Genomic DNA, 15,756 nt, shown 5'->3' on the forward strand with positions numbered 1-15,756 from the left:
AAAATAAAACATTATTTATGGGATCCTTTGAAATCCTAAAGAGATGTACTGATCAATCACTAAAAGTGTCCTAAGACCAATTTTATGCAGTAATCATGTTTATTTGATATAGAGAAAATAAGGCAGCTTAATGTCACCTTGTCTCCTGTTATACAACATGTGTTATCCCTGTAGAGCATTTCTATCCCTAATCATATGACATTAAAAACCATTCAGGGGAACTCACCTCACAGAGGAAAAAAAGAGGTTTTTTCGAAAACATCTGTGTTCCTGATCTTTACAAATAAACAAGAGAGTCAGAAAGAGCAGTGACTTTAGTAGGCTGCTTGAATGTGTTTAAGGCGGTTGCGACCACAAACTATGAAACTACTGATTATCCACTGTCTCTGAGACTCAGATAAATATCTAAACACAAAGAAAAAACAATCTTTTTCTTCTTTAGCTTGAAAAGAAATAGCCAAATTTCATTAAAGTTTGGATAGCTTGCTTTCTCCATCTGTGCGTGCGTGTGTATATATATTTATGTATGTGTTTGCAAGGAAAAAAATGTTTTGAGATGTGATGAGCTTTGAAGCTAGTTCTGAAAAGTAGCCCGTCACAGAGTTTCATTGTCTATATATGCTTGCTACTGCCATTAACTTCTTACTCTTTGGACTAGATCCTTACATTCCCTGTGTGACCTAAAGGAACCTTAAGGAAAACCAAACCCAACAGTTCATTTACAAATGGAGAAAGGTCAGAGATCAGTATGCCTTGGTGCTGAAGTCCTTTAGAAGATGAGCATGTGTTGTGTCCTACATTTTCTAGTTAATGTGCACGAATTGTGACTTTGAAAAGCCAATTCTATGATCTTCGGAGTTAGAGTTCTCCCTGGCACTCAGTCTTCACGGCAAGCTGGAGTGCAGAGCTATGCAACCTCTCTGACATGCCACAAAGCCACCACATCGTTTCAGTCTTCAGGCAGCTGCTTTGTGGTGGTAATAGCTGGTTATTCCTCATCTGTGTTAGGGGAGGCTGGAGGAGAGGAACCAGCACTGGGTGGTTGCCTGTCCTCTCACAAGATCCCAAAACAGATGTTGCTGCACTGCTCTGTGGCCTATGAACATCAATAGAGTTCTGGTTTCTAGAGTTCACCTATGGTTTTCTGTGCAAATTAGCATATGGGATTGCTTACTTGTGCTTGTTTCTCAAAGAAAAAAACCCTGTTAATTCATAAATAAAGTATGTTAAATATCTTCCTGGAATAGTATTCTTCATGAAAACTATTAGGCTGACTGCGGGGTTTGGTGTAGGTGGGACTGAGAGGAGACACTGCCAGTGGTAACAACATGTGGTCTGTTTGTTGGCAGAGCTTAAGGACACCATCTGCCACATGTGCAGCTTAACACCTTTTGTACCCTTGTGCCACTGTTTTTGGAAAATGGACGTATTTTACTTCCTTCTTTTTTGACAGCCCCTCCTTAAAGGTCTGACTGTTGTCTGCCCCTTCCACTAGTCAGCATGATTAAGTGACTGAGTAGCTTCTGAGTGCTTGTTTAGCTGCAACTTCTGCAGCTGGGGCAGCAGCCTCCATGCAATCCCCATCGTGTCTGGGTTGCACAGGGAAAAAGCCATGGGAAAACAGCAATCTGTGCCCTACCAGGATGCCAGCATCTCTGCTGAGTGAGCCCAGCACAGCAAGGGAAGCAAGACGACCAAGCTGATCCCTGACGTGACTCCCAGAGCCAGTGTCCTCTGGGTGGTCTCCCCAGGGAAATACCGCATTGCACTGCCTCAGGGTAGGAGTGTTTGCTAACAGCCCAGTTCACCTCAAGTGACTTTCTTTATAAAGAAATGAAAGAAAGCTTAGTGTGGTAAAAGTTGTAGGAAAGAGGATAAATAAAATCTGAGAAGCAAATGGAAAAGGAATCTATTGAATGTAAATCAGTCACTAGAATTTACATCCAGGGTTTTTAGCATTGCTACAGTTCTTGAAGATTTTGCTATATTCATTTTGCATCAGGAAATTCTTAAGGTGGATGGACAGCGTTTCTGCCTCTACATATATAAGATTAAAACAAAGGGAAGGTCATAAGGTAATGTACATTAGTTTATTCCTGTCTCTCCTAATTTTCTTGTAAGTAGCAGAGTTAGACTTCTACAGCTTATTCTGATTACTTCTCTCCTGATGTCATACTTTAAAAATAAAACATAAAACATAGTCCTTTCAGCTTGCTAGGGCAGTTTTGGAGAGAAAGAAAGAAACAGAGAATACCTTTGCTACCACAGAAATGAGTTCGCTCTGTCTATGCAGATGTGTTGAGACCATTCAACTACATCCAGCATAAGTATGTAAACTATTCAGAAAATGTTGTATTTTGTGCAAATGAAGAATAGTAAAAATGCAAAGGAGAATTCTTCTTTGGGAAGTACTCTTCTTGTCAAAGTAGACAATAAAGCATAAGTAATTGGAGGGGTAAAAAAATGTTTTATTCTACTTCAGCTCCAAAAACGGTAAAACTGAAGAAAGTCTAGAGAGGTTAAAGGAGTTGTACATGATGTGGTTGGAGTTCATGAGGACCCAGTCAAAATTTCTGCACTGACAGATTTTGCTCTGCTTCAGTGTCTTTACTGGAACTTGGAAGTGTCGTTTCACACATGATAGACCTATTGAACCCCATCACTGTGCCCGAGCTACAAAAGCATGCAGTAATAGATGTGGAAAGGAGGAAGAAATATGCCCGAGTATGCCTGTGCACTGTACTTTGCAATTTAAACTGGGGGAGGGCTCTGATTACATGAATGAAAGCTTATGAGCAGTTTGGCACACTTACTGGGAACAGTTTACTTGTCAATACTACAAGGAAGGCTTTTAACCATTGACTTTCTTGGTAGATTTCTAGGGAGTCCTTGTTTTAATTTTAACGTTTATCTTATAATTTTATCTTCTGCTTTGGCTTAAAAATAACATCACAGTTTAAAAGTACAGCTGGTAACTCTGATAAAAATACAAAAGAAATTCAAATCCCTAAGCATTTGAGATGGGGTTGGGATTTTAGAATTATGTTCCCTTTTCAGTTATCACTACAAATGCGTTCAGTCTCTCTTTTTTCTCACTCATTAACTTCCTTCCCAGAAACAGAAGCATTCCAGACACAATACCCTATAAGGGAACAGCGTAGATTTACCCTGTCTGCTTGAATGTATGAGCTGAGAGGTGGGAAGGTGGATACTGCTTGAGAATCAAAGTAAATAAATTTTGGAAACCTCTGGAGGCAAAATGTGCTGTGGGTATTTCGATTATGCAACCTGTCTTTGAATGAGCATGTATTTAAACTACTCTAAGAAGTTTTTTCATATCTGAGGTGGTCTAAATTCCCTCCCTTCCTACCAGGAAATTATTGTTCTGATTTTAATTTCAATTCCCAGTTACAATTAGAGAGAGTTTTTAAACTTTTGGGCAAGCATAATTTATATCAGTTCCTGCCTGAGATTTCTCAGTCTAACCATTGTTGATTTATTTGTCCATCACTTATGATAATTTGTGAAGCTAACAGAATGATGTTGGGGGGGGGGGGTGTGTGTGGAGAAAGACAGAAAGAAAAAAAGACATGCAATAGTGAGCCATCTCAAATTTCCAGACAAGTAAAGGTTTTTGTAAAATGATCCTGAGTAGATCCCTCCTGACATGAAACACAGTATGTGAAGTCCTGAACATGGACTGTCATAATCGAGCTTTTTGATGAGCTCAATCACAGAATTAACGTCAACAATTTCACTGGTTTTCTTCTTGCTCTTTATTCTAATGCCTTGCAGTTTAGGGAAAGAATGTTATTTCTCTTCATGGACCCTTATTAGTAGCAGCTAATACTTCTTATTAACTTAGGTGGACAGAAAAGACTGGTATTAAAATATAAAATAGAGGTTACTTAAATTTTAGTAGGCATGAAGGTGGTCTGGTTTTTGTGCTGTACTCAGGCACTCTGGAAACATGGTTAATTGGGACTATTCAGTAATAACAAATATGCTTCTTTAGGCAAAGACATTAAACAGCAACGATCTTGCATCAGGACCCTCCAGCCTTTTATGTGGCCAGCAGACGTTCCTGTCAGGAGGAATATTCACCTCTCCTCAGTGCTGAACCATATCAGAAAAAGATGTCTACCTGGAGTGGGAGAGAAGCTCATTCTTGCTGCATCCATTTTTCTCCTTTTCTTTTTCAGTTTTTGTTTCTTTCTCTCTCCTCAGTTCCATTTAGATGTACTCTAAATATGGAAGTTTTTGTGTTCAGAATACTGCATGCTAGCTGAGCACATACATCTAGTTGTATTGGAGATTGCATTGTAGTCAGTGGCCAGCTGCTGATGTTTAGCACCAAATACCAGCTTGTTTCAACTAGCTCTTGATACCTAATGCCTCACTCTGTTGGAAAGCAGAGTGCTATATATATATTCCAGTGTTTTGTGGTTACATATTTATCTTCCACATTTCTTAAGGCAAAACTCACTGATGTGTTTCTCTGATGTGCTCGTAATCCAAATACCATGCTTGCTGTCAACAAATCATCTGATTCAAGAACCTTTGACTTTTTTTTCTTTTTTTCCTTTCCTTTTTTTTTTTTGGGGGGGGTCTTTTTTTTAAGAGGAAGGTGAGGAGCAGCAACCTCCACATCTTAAAATCATTTATGCCTCTAGGGGACCAGTCATTATCCTGCAGTAGGTATTTCAAGTTGGCAAATCAATGGAGAAGATCAGGGATGAAGATGAAAGACCCAGCTAGTCTTGACCCTTGCCACTTCTTTTTTTTTTTTTTTTTTTTAAGTGTCCTTCAGTGTTGATCATGCAAAGAGTTGCGCTTAGGCTTATTTTACCACCAGCCAAGATGGAGAAAATTCATCCTTCTTTTGAACTTATCCTTCTTTTCTCCAAAGGCTTTTTGAAGCAGCCTTAGGTTTAGGGTTAATGTTTTGTCTTTCTCTTGCTTAAGACTTTACTCTTCGCTTGAAGAATTTGTAATATTTCTTTTTCCTTATGTTGTAATGACCATCATGTAATGACAATAGTGACATACATGGAATGGTCTTACAGCCCTAGAACCAGGAAACTGAGTGCAGGTATGTTCTCATAAAAGTTTTTGTTCTGAAATAGGGCTAAGCATGATGAATGAATAATTTACTTTGGGGATTGCTGGAGATGGTTCCTTTAATGCAGAGATATATTCTGCTTTATAGCGAACCATGGAGTGTAAAATAATGTCAATGATCAGGAAGAGGAGGGCTTCTTCATATGGAAGTGGGCAGTTATTCTCTCTGTTGCTCTACTAAGCAAGTGGTAAAAGGTACAATTTATCTTGTAATGAATGAAGGTTACCTGCTATTTTAATTATTGTTTCTATTGGTCAACTTGTTGCAGTTGTCTATATATAACAGCAAATTAGCAGCAGTTTGAGTGAGCAAAGGTAAGAACCAACTAAAATCTAACTAGTTTTGGAAAGAGATTACTAGACATTATCTTTACTGTGACACCCTGAAAGAAATGTTTTACTGACAGTGAGGAAGTTCTCAAAATAAGGTTTATTAAAAGTCTGGGAAATACAAAATTACTGACAACAGTCTGTTGAAGACAGAGAGTTATTTCAGTGCTTTATTTGAAATACCTTAAATTCGCCTGATTTTAGAAAGCGTCCAACACTTCTTTGAAAAGATAATGTCTTTCAAACTTTCTCCTATAAACCACCAAATACTATATACTCTAATCTCCTCCGTGTCTGAAGTTGTAGGTTGGAGAGGTTATAGGGTTTTAGGTTATATTAGTCATCAAAAATACAGTGAGTCTCCTTTTGACTCATAAAACTAACCTGGGTAAAGAGGTATCCATGCTTTCCAGGCTTAGTCCTCATGTTGTGGTTGAACATGGCAGTCCCCTTTGACGTTGTTATGAAGGAAAAGACTATTTTTTTCCAAAATTAATTCCACTGAAGAAGGAAGCACTTTCCAATAATTAGTCCATTCCCTCCACACATGCTTTCTCATCACTGGTCAGCTCCTAATAGTGCAGTATTTAGACATAGTCTCGATCATGCCTATTTTAGCATGTGCTTTAACGTAACTGGTGGAACAGCAAGTTTCTGAAGTGTGTTAGTCACAGTTTTAGATTAATCCTTAGATTAAACCTCAAATAAGGTTTTAAAAATCCCTCACATTCCAAATTCTTCATGGTCTGTAAAGATCTTAATTTATGAGACTTCCACCACTCTGTACCTTGCTCCTCAAAAGGTGTGACCTGATCTCTCTCTATTTGTACCAAAGCTGTACCTTGACTCATCAGTTCTTAGTGTGGGAGGATGGGAGGAATGTGGGAGGAAGGCCACTGAAGACTTCCAAGTCTCCCATCCAGGCATGTTTTTTCTGGTTGTCACCAAAATGCCTTCCTCGCTTCTTCAAAGATGAGCAGAAAGGATTTTGGCTGTAAAATCAAAACCTAAACACCATATTTCTGCATTACATGTAGAATGTTAAAGTCTGAAGCAACGAACTAGCCATTATGAATTAAGAAATATTAATGGGGAATGATTTGCTTCAAACTAAATCATCTTGAAAAATGATCTTCTAGGAACTGCTTCAGAGATAACCATGGTACCTTACTTATTCCCAAATGTGATGAGCCTGACCTGGCAGTCAATCCTGCTGCAATTGCTTGCTTCAAGAGATGTCTGAGTGACACATTAGTGACCCCTCTTTGACAGATTCATATTCTAATCATGCTTGGTCTTGTGTTAACATGTGAGGACTGGTTAAAGACCTTGAAATGTGCAACTAACTGCTTATGCTATTATCAAGATAGTTCGGGGGTTTTTTAACTGACGTTACTGAAATGTAAGTCAATGCCCTATTGGTGATACCGGAAGACGACATTTGACAAATACTTTAAAAACAAATCAAAGCAAATTTGTGCCTGTTCTAGGTATTTGAAAGGCTGTTTTCTTACATTTATTTCTATATTTTCACGAACTTCCCAACAGAGATCTGGTAGCTATTCATATTCATATATTTTTATTCCTTTTCGGTTAATCCAAAGTGTTATTGATTCAACCTGGTAACCTTTGGTTCTTAGCAGAACTCCTTGAAAAAACATACAAACCACCCCTTTAGTCTTATTGCTACAGAAGACCTCCTGATGCAAGTAGCTCATTGTCACCTCTGAAATGTAGTTACAGCATCGGAGGATGTGGAGGCAGCATTGTCCCATTGAAGGATGAAAACAGCTAGATCACCACTTTAGTTCGCTGCTTCACACTTAAAGAATAGCCCTTACTGCTACTTCCACAGCTTTGTTCCCTCACATATGAAGCTGAAACAAGTAGTGTTTGTTTTGTTGTTCTTTACTTTTCCAGTGTTTCTTTAGTGCTCGTGCTCAGCACACATAATCTTTTGCGATGGGAAGTTCATGGATTCATTTTTGATAACTTGCTGTTGATTCACATGAGCTTGTTGGCCAAAGACTTTTCTAATAATGTCATATCAATTACATCCTAAGCTATCAGGAGAGGTTTCAAAATCTAGGAGCAGAAATAATTATGTTAATAAAACATATTTACCTTTTAGACATGATAAGTACTTTATGATCTGGGAACAGTCAGATTTCATCATTAAGTCTGAATTGTTGAGCACAGCAGTATTAGTAGTTACGAGGTAAAATTGATCTGGAAAAAACAGTTTACATTATCAGCTGCTTCTCTGTTAACCTTCTATCTCTCTTGATCAAGAAATGAAGTCCTTGGAAAATGAATGCACAAAACAAATGTCTGTTGTACAGCAAGATGTTCTTTAACTTACTTCCTTTTATTTAAAAGTGACGTCTGTTTAGCACATCGGTTTAGATATGATTTAAAGCAGTTGACATGACAGATTGAAAACTTAAAATGTAGCATGAATAATACACAGTAAATTTATGTTGGGATGTTTTTATTCACTAGGGAGCCCTGAATAAGTTAGCAGCACTTGCAGCCACAACTTGTATACAGGGGAATAATCTGTATTTATTCCATTCTTCTAGGGAGCTAACTGGTGTGTGTGTGTGTGTGTATATAGATATACACACATGTATGTATGTATATGTGTGTATATACATGCATAATATATGTATGTACATACATATATGCATATAGTTGGCTGAGATTCACACACACACAATCCATGCAGTTTATTAATGGTTAGCACATCATCTCTAAATGGAGCTCACCGCAATTTGAGATGTGCCCTGCTAGGAGCTAATGAGCAAACTCCTGCCTAATATTGACAATTAATCAGGCATAAAAGCATCTAGGATCAGGACCCATTGCCAAGCATAGAAGACTCATACAGACTTCAATGAAACATGATATGTGAACAAATTTGTCTAATTGTATATCAGTCCTATGAACAAATTCCCACCAAAACACTTAATTATCTACAGTACAGAAGCAACGCATCCATCTCAGAATCTGTTAGTGGCTTTTTGGTTTGTTGTAAGCCATTTACCGTAACTAATAAATTGAAGGAAGTATTATTATGTTTTCTTGCCAGTGTTCCTGATTTAATTGGTCTTGTATACTTGAGCCAATATCTGTGCATTGGCTAGAGTAACTGAGTAATGGTTACACAACAGAAAGTGATCATTACTAGCTGAATACTTTTTTTTCTGTTGGGGTGGGAAGATTTGGTCTCAAACTGATAAAAGTAATCTCAAAAGTCAAAAAAAAAAAAAAGTGCATTAAAAGGGTCACCCTTGCAGTCCATAGCAAAAGAATAAAAAACATTATTGCTAATACAGAAAACATGTATTTGCTCAGGTTCTATGAGCTTCATACTGATAATATATCTAGTATATGATTTTTTTTTTTCTTCTAGCATAAAAACCATGTACCCCTTTCTAGTTTAAAGGCATGGTAGAGGCTTTTTTGGCAACATCAGTAGAAAGCCTGTTATGACATGAAACAGAAAATGACTTGAAAAAGTATTGCTGTTACTCACTACAGAAGAATGATTTGTGCAAAGATGTGATGCTTTGGCCTTGAGACACACACAAGTAAATTGGGTAGTTTTCCTAAGAAGCATTCTTGTTGAACTGTTTTTCTTTTCCATTTCAGTTGACAATATGGATCTGTAGTATATTGTTGGATCTGCTGTGTGATAACACAACAAAGCCTGTGTTCTGCTCTCAGCGGAGCTATTTATACATTGTAACATTTTTCAAAGTACTGTTTTACTGTTCTTCCACTGTGTTGTTTTTTTGTTGTTGTTTTTGTTTTTTATTAAAAAACAACAAAAAAGGGGATAACCTTCCCCCAAACAGATAAATAAATAAATAAAGACAGCTATAAGTCAGATTGAAGTCTGGATATTTCACTGACAGTAAAGCCCCTTTTTTTAGTTTATTTACGGATGAAGAGCTGCATCTTGCAAATGTAATATGAGCCAGGGTCCACCATTTACAACTGGAGCAGACAAGAGCTGCTCAATTTTTCTTCAGCCTAATACTTTGGAATGGGCAGCAAGGACTGTCTCTGGCATTGGGCTGAGGATCAACAACAAGTAGCTGTCATCTGAAAATCTCCACAGCAGTGAGGGCAAAAGCCACAGTCTCAAGTGGAAGGCAAGAGCAGTGAAGGAAGCAGGCTAAGCATCTACTCATTTTTATTTGAAGATGCCTAATAGTAAGAAAGCTCAGTATCACTGCTGAGCTTTCATATTGAAGTGTATCTTCATGTGGTCTCTGGGAGAGACCCTTCTGTCCTGGATGCCAATCAGTTGTGCTCAGCCAGATGCTGAAGTGACACTTACTCATTGCTGGAAATCAGGGAAAGAAGCAGGAAAGGATTTGTGCTAGGCAACAGCACAAGGCTGAAGTCATCCTTAGGCAGCAAAGAAAGGGGAAAAAAGATTGTTTAAAAATTTAATACTGCTGTATTTTGGAATACACAGGTGACCAGAAATAAAACAAGACTTAGCCCAATTTTCCTTATACTCAGAATTTACATTTTCACAGTTAGCACTGCACTGTTTGGCAATGGCTAGCTTTTAATATTAACCATTTTGTGTGAGTGTATGGTGTGTCTGTGCATGTCCATGCCTCAGCTAAAAATCAAGAAATATGATGGCCGCTTGTTAAATGCTGAATTTCTCTCATATCCCATAGTATACAGTGGGATTACACTGCATATCAGGAAAAAGTATAGTCAGTAAGTTATAGTGTGTATGTGTGTGTATTTATTATTATTTCCAGTGGTTCTAATAAGTAAGGACAGGAAGGGAGAGAAAGGAGAAAAAAAAAAAAAAAAAAGAAGTAAGGAAGAAAGAAAGTGCAAGACTTCATTACTTGCTCACTGCTTCCTTTAGCATTGCAATGTCCTGATAAAATGGCTGGATAGCCTCTGTGCATCCAATACAGATAACATGCTTTTTCACAGTGCAGAAAAAATATGTATTCTGAGCAGGCAAGGGAAACAAATTCACATAAAGGATATCATATTCTTGGATAGAACTTTAGGAAGATGTGTGATCTTTCTATTTAGGACATCTTTCTGATTTTCTATAGGTAGATAATTCTTCTTCTCTCTTTGAAACATTATTTTAGCTAATCACAGTCAAAGGAAAATATATTAAGAGCTGTAGTGTCTTAGATCTGCTTTTCTCTTAATTCACAGTAAATCAGCAGTTTCATGGATAATTTTCTACACTCAAAGCATGCAGACATGGAAATACAGCCATCATAGAAAATGTTCTGCTGCAAGGAACAGGAAGAAGAATTCTTTCCTAAAATCATACATAGCACCTTTAAGCGTCTCTCTTTTCCCCACATCTTTCCTAAATAGAGCCTTTAGAACTCCTTTTGGAACAGTAAAGATTATTCCTTTCTGACAATTAAAAGTCTTTCCTCAACAAGAACACATTCTTACAATAAAGAGTCAGGTTGAATCTATGCTATGTTTAGGATCAGGGGCAGCACACCGAGGGAAGAGGTGGATGTAACTTTGATTGCTCCCTCCTTTACTTCCCCTACAGCTCATGCTACTTTGCTGGAAGTTTTTGGCATGGTCACAGGACTGCACAGCATTATTTTTTTTTTTTTTTTAGAAAGGGACATTTGCCTTTGCCTAGCTTTAGATCAATTTTCCTATATACTCACCCTCTCACCCATTCTAATGTATTAATTTGAGGCATGTTTTGGAATGCTCTGAATTAAAAATATCAAAAGCATTTCTATAACATGAACACTGCAATTGAGAACGAAAAAAACTGTGAGTGTGTGCATGTGTATGTTTATACATATATACCCAAAAATATATATTTATAATAATAAGTACATAAATATGCATACATGAATACATATATCAAGTTGACATCTCAAGACAGCATAGAATTTCTTAATTTCTGGCTTTTTAATTTTAGTACGTGTTTAATTCTCAAATGCTTTATAAAGTGAATTGACTGTCCCCCAGTTCAGGATGTGCCTGAGCCAGGCCCACTTGGGCAGAGCAGTGGTGTCAGAGGAAGGCAGCCATGTCACAGCAGACTGTGAGGGAAGAGCCAGGTGCCAAGGGAGCAGGGGACGTCATGGTGGGAGGCTAGATCAGCTTTCTCAGTGCCTGGGACACAGAGCCACCTGATGCCCCTGGGAGAACAGTCCTCAACACAAAATACTGCCTGAAGAGTTAAAAATATTTAGCAATCAAAAGTAAACTTTTGAAAACTTTTTTTTTTTTTTCACTCTTCTGTTGAAAAATTAATTGAAAAAATATCAGGGAAGCAGCCCTTATGTCAGAACTGTTTATATTTCAAAAGGTATTTGTCAAGTGGAGTGAGGCTGAGTTGTTTGTAAGCCTAGCCTCCAGGCTCTGTCAATTGTTCTGAAGACTGATCTAGAATTACAAGTGAAGGCTGGAGACAGAGGTAGATAAGTGCCTACACAGAGCAGCCAACAGGTGTAGGACAGCTATAAACTTAGGGCAACTGTTCAGTCACCTAGTGCATTACACTTTTTTGCCTGGATGCACTGGTGACGCTCAGTCTTAATATCCTTAGTTCTGTCTAAAATCATTGGCATTTGGAGGTGAGGGTATGCTCACATTGTTTTTCCCATCTAGCAGTGTTTAATCAATATAAGGTACAACTGCTTCTGCTAATTTTGCCTTAAAGAACAACTGAATCAGTATCTGGCTGAGGCATCCACTGACACACCAAGCCTCATTTTAAGGCAACAAAAAATAAGCCATGCATAGATGAAGTGACAAATGTTGACAAAATGTTGAGACGGCTACAGTTTGATGGATACAAAAGTTCTTGTATTCTGAAAGGGACAATAATTTCCCTCCAGACTAGTAAGCTTCCTTGGAGAAGTCATTGTAGTAAAAAAGACTTTTAGCCAAGCAAGGCAATGTGTGTGCTCCTCCAGAAAGCCTTGAACTACAGTCCTAACTGGGAGGTTGTAATAAAAATGTAAGCACTCATGGGGTTAGAGGCAAAGTTCTTTCATGAGTTTCAATCTGGTTAAAAGAGAGCAAAAATAAAGCTTAAAAAACCCTAATTAACTTTCAAGGTGGAAGGAGGATTTAGAACCAAACCTTGCTCCTGAAGACTTTTCCTTTGAGCTGAGTCTGTAGTATACAGCCTTCAATGGCACTGCATGTGTTTACAGTGTTATGTATACAACATGTGCTAATTTACTTTGAATAATGTGCACCTTCTTAGAATATGACACTGTTAAAAACCATAAAGGAAGAACTTAGTCAAATTGCTGACATAATCCCAAAGCAATGAAAAATTTATCAGAAACATCTACAAAGTTCTTACATTTTGGAAGTTTCAGAAGTTCAGAAGATGGCTAAAAACAGGGTGGTGCGGTTTGGGCAAATACTCAGAATTGTAAAGACCAAAAGCAAAGTATAGAAAGTAAGAAGTAAACTCTGCAGAAGACAGCGTTAAACTGTGCTTAGGTCCTGAATGAAGCTATGGAATAAAAGTTATGAAAAGTTTGTAAAGGTACCTTATAGCTTTTTTGCAACCAGCTGATAGACTTGGAAGAAACAGTCAAATGTTTAGATAAAGATGTTTCTCAAATCTGAAGTAGAAAAAAGTAGAACTTCATAGTAACACAGCCACAATTAAAGTAAAAAGTAAATTTCACTGTTTCTGTGCCTCAGCAAATTATACTGAGACAGAGATAGCAAGAGAAACAATTTGTATTAGCATTCATTGCAGTAAAATATTTTTTACTTCCAACTTAGAATTATTGAGGAATGTATTAGAAGTCTGAGGAACATCATTTGTCATTGCATATCTGCCTTTTAATATGATAAATAACTTTTTAAAAATTGATATAAGTTACGCTTGTAAATATCTTTTACATCATCTTCAAACATTTCTTCCACATACTGAAGATAAAGGAGAAACTTGATTTTGATATTTTCTTGCTTTTAGATGTCATACAGAAAAATGTGTATTTATTTCATGGTTTAAACATGTATAAGCTTTACATTTTCTTTTAATGAGGATATTAAAAGCAAAAATGACATGTTTATGCAGTGTTGCTGCCACAGAAGTCAAAAAGGCGGAGTACAGAATTTAAGATTTCTCTCAGTGATAACTTCAGTATTTTGCATAAAATCATTACTAATTTTTAGTATATAAGTGCAGTGGCTAAAGCAGATGGGAGCCTCATTGGCCCCGAGTGGACTATGGGAGTCACTGCTCCAAGTACGTGTTCACTGGATGTCCCCTCTGTGCACAAGCCAGGTGAACTTCAGGTGAATGAAACTTCAGCTCCCAGCAAGCAGAGCCCACTTGAATTTGACAACCAGTGGAAGTGGATGACTAACTGGAATATATGTCTGCAAGAAGCAGGGCTTTGAGGGGAAGGGGCAGAATAAGAGAAAAAATCACTGAAGGATCTCTTGGAGCTGTCCAGTGGGGTGTTCCCTCCCCACCAAACCCAACTGCATGTAACACAACAACATAAGCATGAATCAAACTTTTGGACTATGTATTGGAAAGGCTGTTTGGTGCTGTGATATGCTTTTAATTTTCTTTAGAAAACTGCAGCTAACTAGAGCTAATTCCACTTAAAATTATGTGAAATCAACTTTATTTCAAGAAGTGTTCCAACATTTATTAATACCAGACAATTCAATAAATATGTCTGTAGTTCACCCAGCTGTAAAAGAACCTGTATTTATATCATTTCTTATGAAAATACAAGGAAAGCAAATGGAATTTTTTAGTAAGATTTCTTTAAGTCAAAATAGAAGCTCCCACAACTTGTAATTTGGTGAAGCAAGTGTCTATGTCCTTGTTTTGTCTTTGTTAACATAGGTTATACATTTAAATTTTCTGGGTTCAGTTGTTCAAGAAGTTCTAATGAAACACATGGCAGGGGACTGCAGCAAATCTATTTTTTCCCAAAAAGTTCACTCAGCCAAAGGTGGCTGCAACAAACTTCCTTCCCCCCTCTTTAGAAATACAAATCGCCTTTGGGCTGAGAAAAAGATTCTAAAATTCCAGACCCTGAAGAACTGAATGAGGAAACGCAGAACAACTGGAATAGGTGATAAAACCAACATTTCCCAAGTCTTCCAGAACAAGTGAAAAACATTGTGTTTGTATATAAAAAAACTTACAAAAATATATCCAAATAATCATGTCAAATATAATTTCTCATTAGCCTTATACAGGTAAAAATGTTTAGCAACACTAAACAATACGGTATTCAAAATATAGAACATCTAGTTTAATGCAGATTAATTTTTAACAAGAATTCCTATGCAGTAGGCAGATAGTTCCCACATTCCATTGTGATTGACAAGCCTGACATATGGAATAGTTCACAAATTCCCAGGTGACTGACAGATGGAGAATAGAAAGGCGGATAAAGTTGCCTAGAGAGCTGAGGACGATTTCATATTCAGCGGTTTTGATCAAAAGGATTCCAGATCTCACACTAAATTTAGCACCGCTGGCAATTAGTGCATGATTTATTCAGTCCTTTCATTTGCTGGTTGACAAATGGAAAACAAGCACAAAATTAAAAATAAGTTTATTTCCAGCATTTCAGATATTTAAAATGTGTGTGTCTTTGTTTGCACATAAATTAACATGAGATGAATTTATAGTGAGATTAAATCTGAAATGGAGATGCAAGCAATAAATAAGAGCTTTTTTATGTATCTTTCAGGCAGAACAGGTGTTTGAATTAAGAAATACTAATATGTTTAGCAGCATGACTCCACCTTTAGCATTAGGGAGTTGATGCTTCCCTAAATTTAGAATAATCTTTCCACAATTTAAGATTCTTTCATAAGCTTCCAGCATAGGTGACCATCTGTAAGTCAATACTAATGCTTTTTAGACCAATAATAATAAAGAAAAGCTATCCCATGTTTTCTGAACACAATTGAAGAACTGCATTTTTTCTCCTGATGTGTCTGCATAATTCTTACAAGTGGCAGTTAAACACAAACACAGAGTATGGGAATCTTCCCAGTAGTGGATAGCATCACTCTTTTATGAAAATTATAAAGCAAACTCTTCAGGTCTATAAGTCAAAATTGTTGAAAATAAAATTCCTTTTTCTCACCCATTCTACTCATTTTGGGGTGAAGAGTCATTCACTTCAAAATAATGAGTTCATGTGAACTCTTTAGAGAGAGTATGGCAATATCTCACCCAAAAACAGAGAGCACAGCATGGTACTCCACTCCCAGGGGAATCTGCAAGTCAGAAAATTTCAGGTACGTGTTTTCAGT

The sequence above is a fragment of the Falco peregrinus genome, chromosome 4 (genome assembly GCF_023634155.1).
Source record: "Falco peregrinus isolate bFalPer1 chromosome 4, bFalPer1.pri, whole genome shotgun sequence".
In the NCBI taxonomy this organism is placed as follows: Eukaryota; Metazoa; Chordata; class Aves; order Falconiformes; family Falconidae; genus Falco; species Falco peregrinus.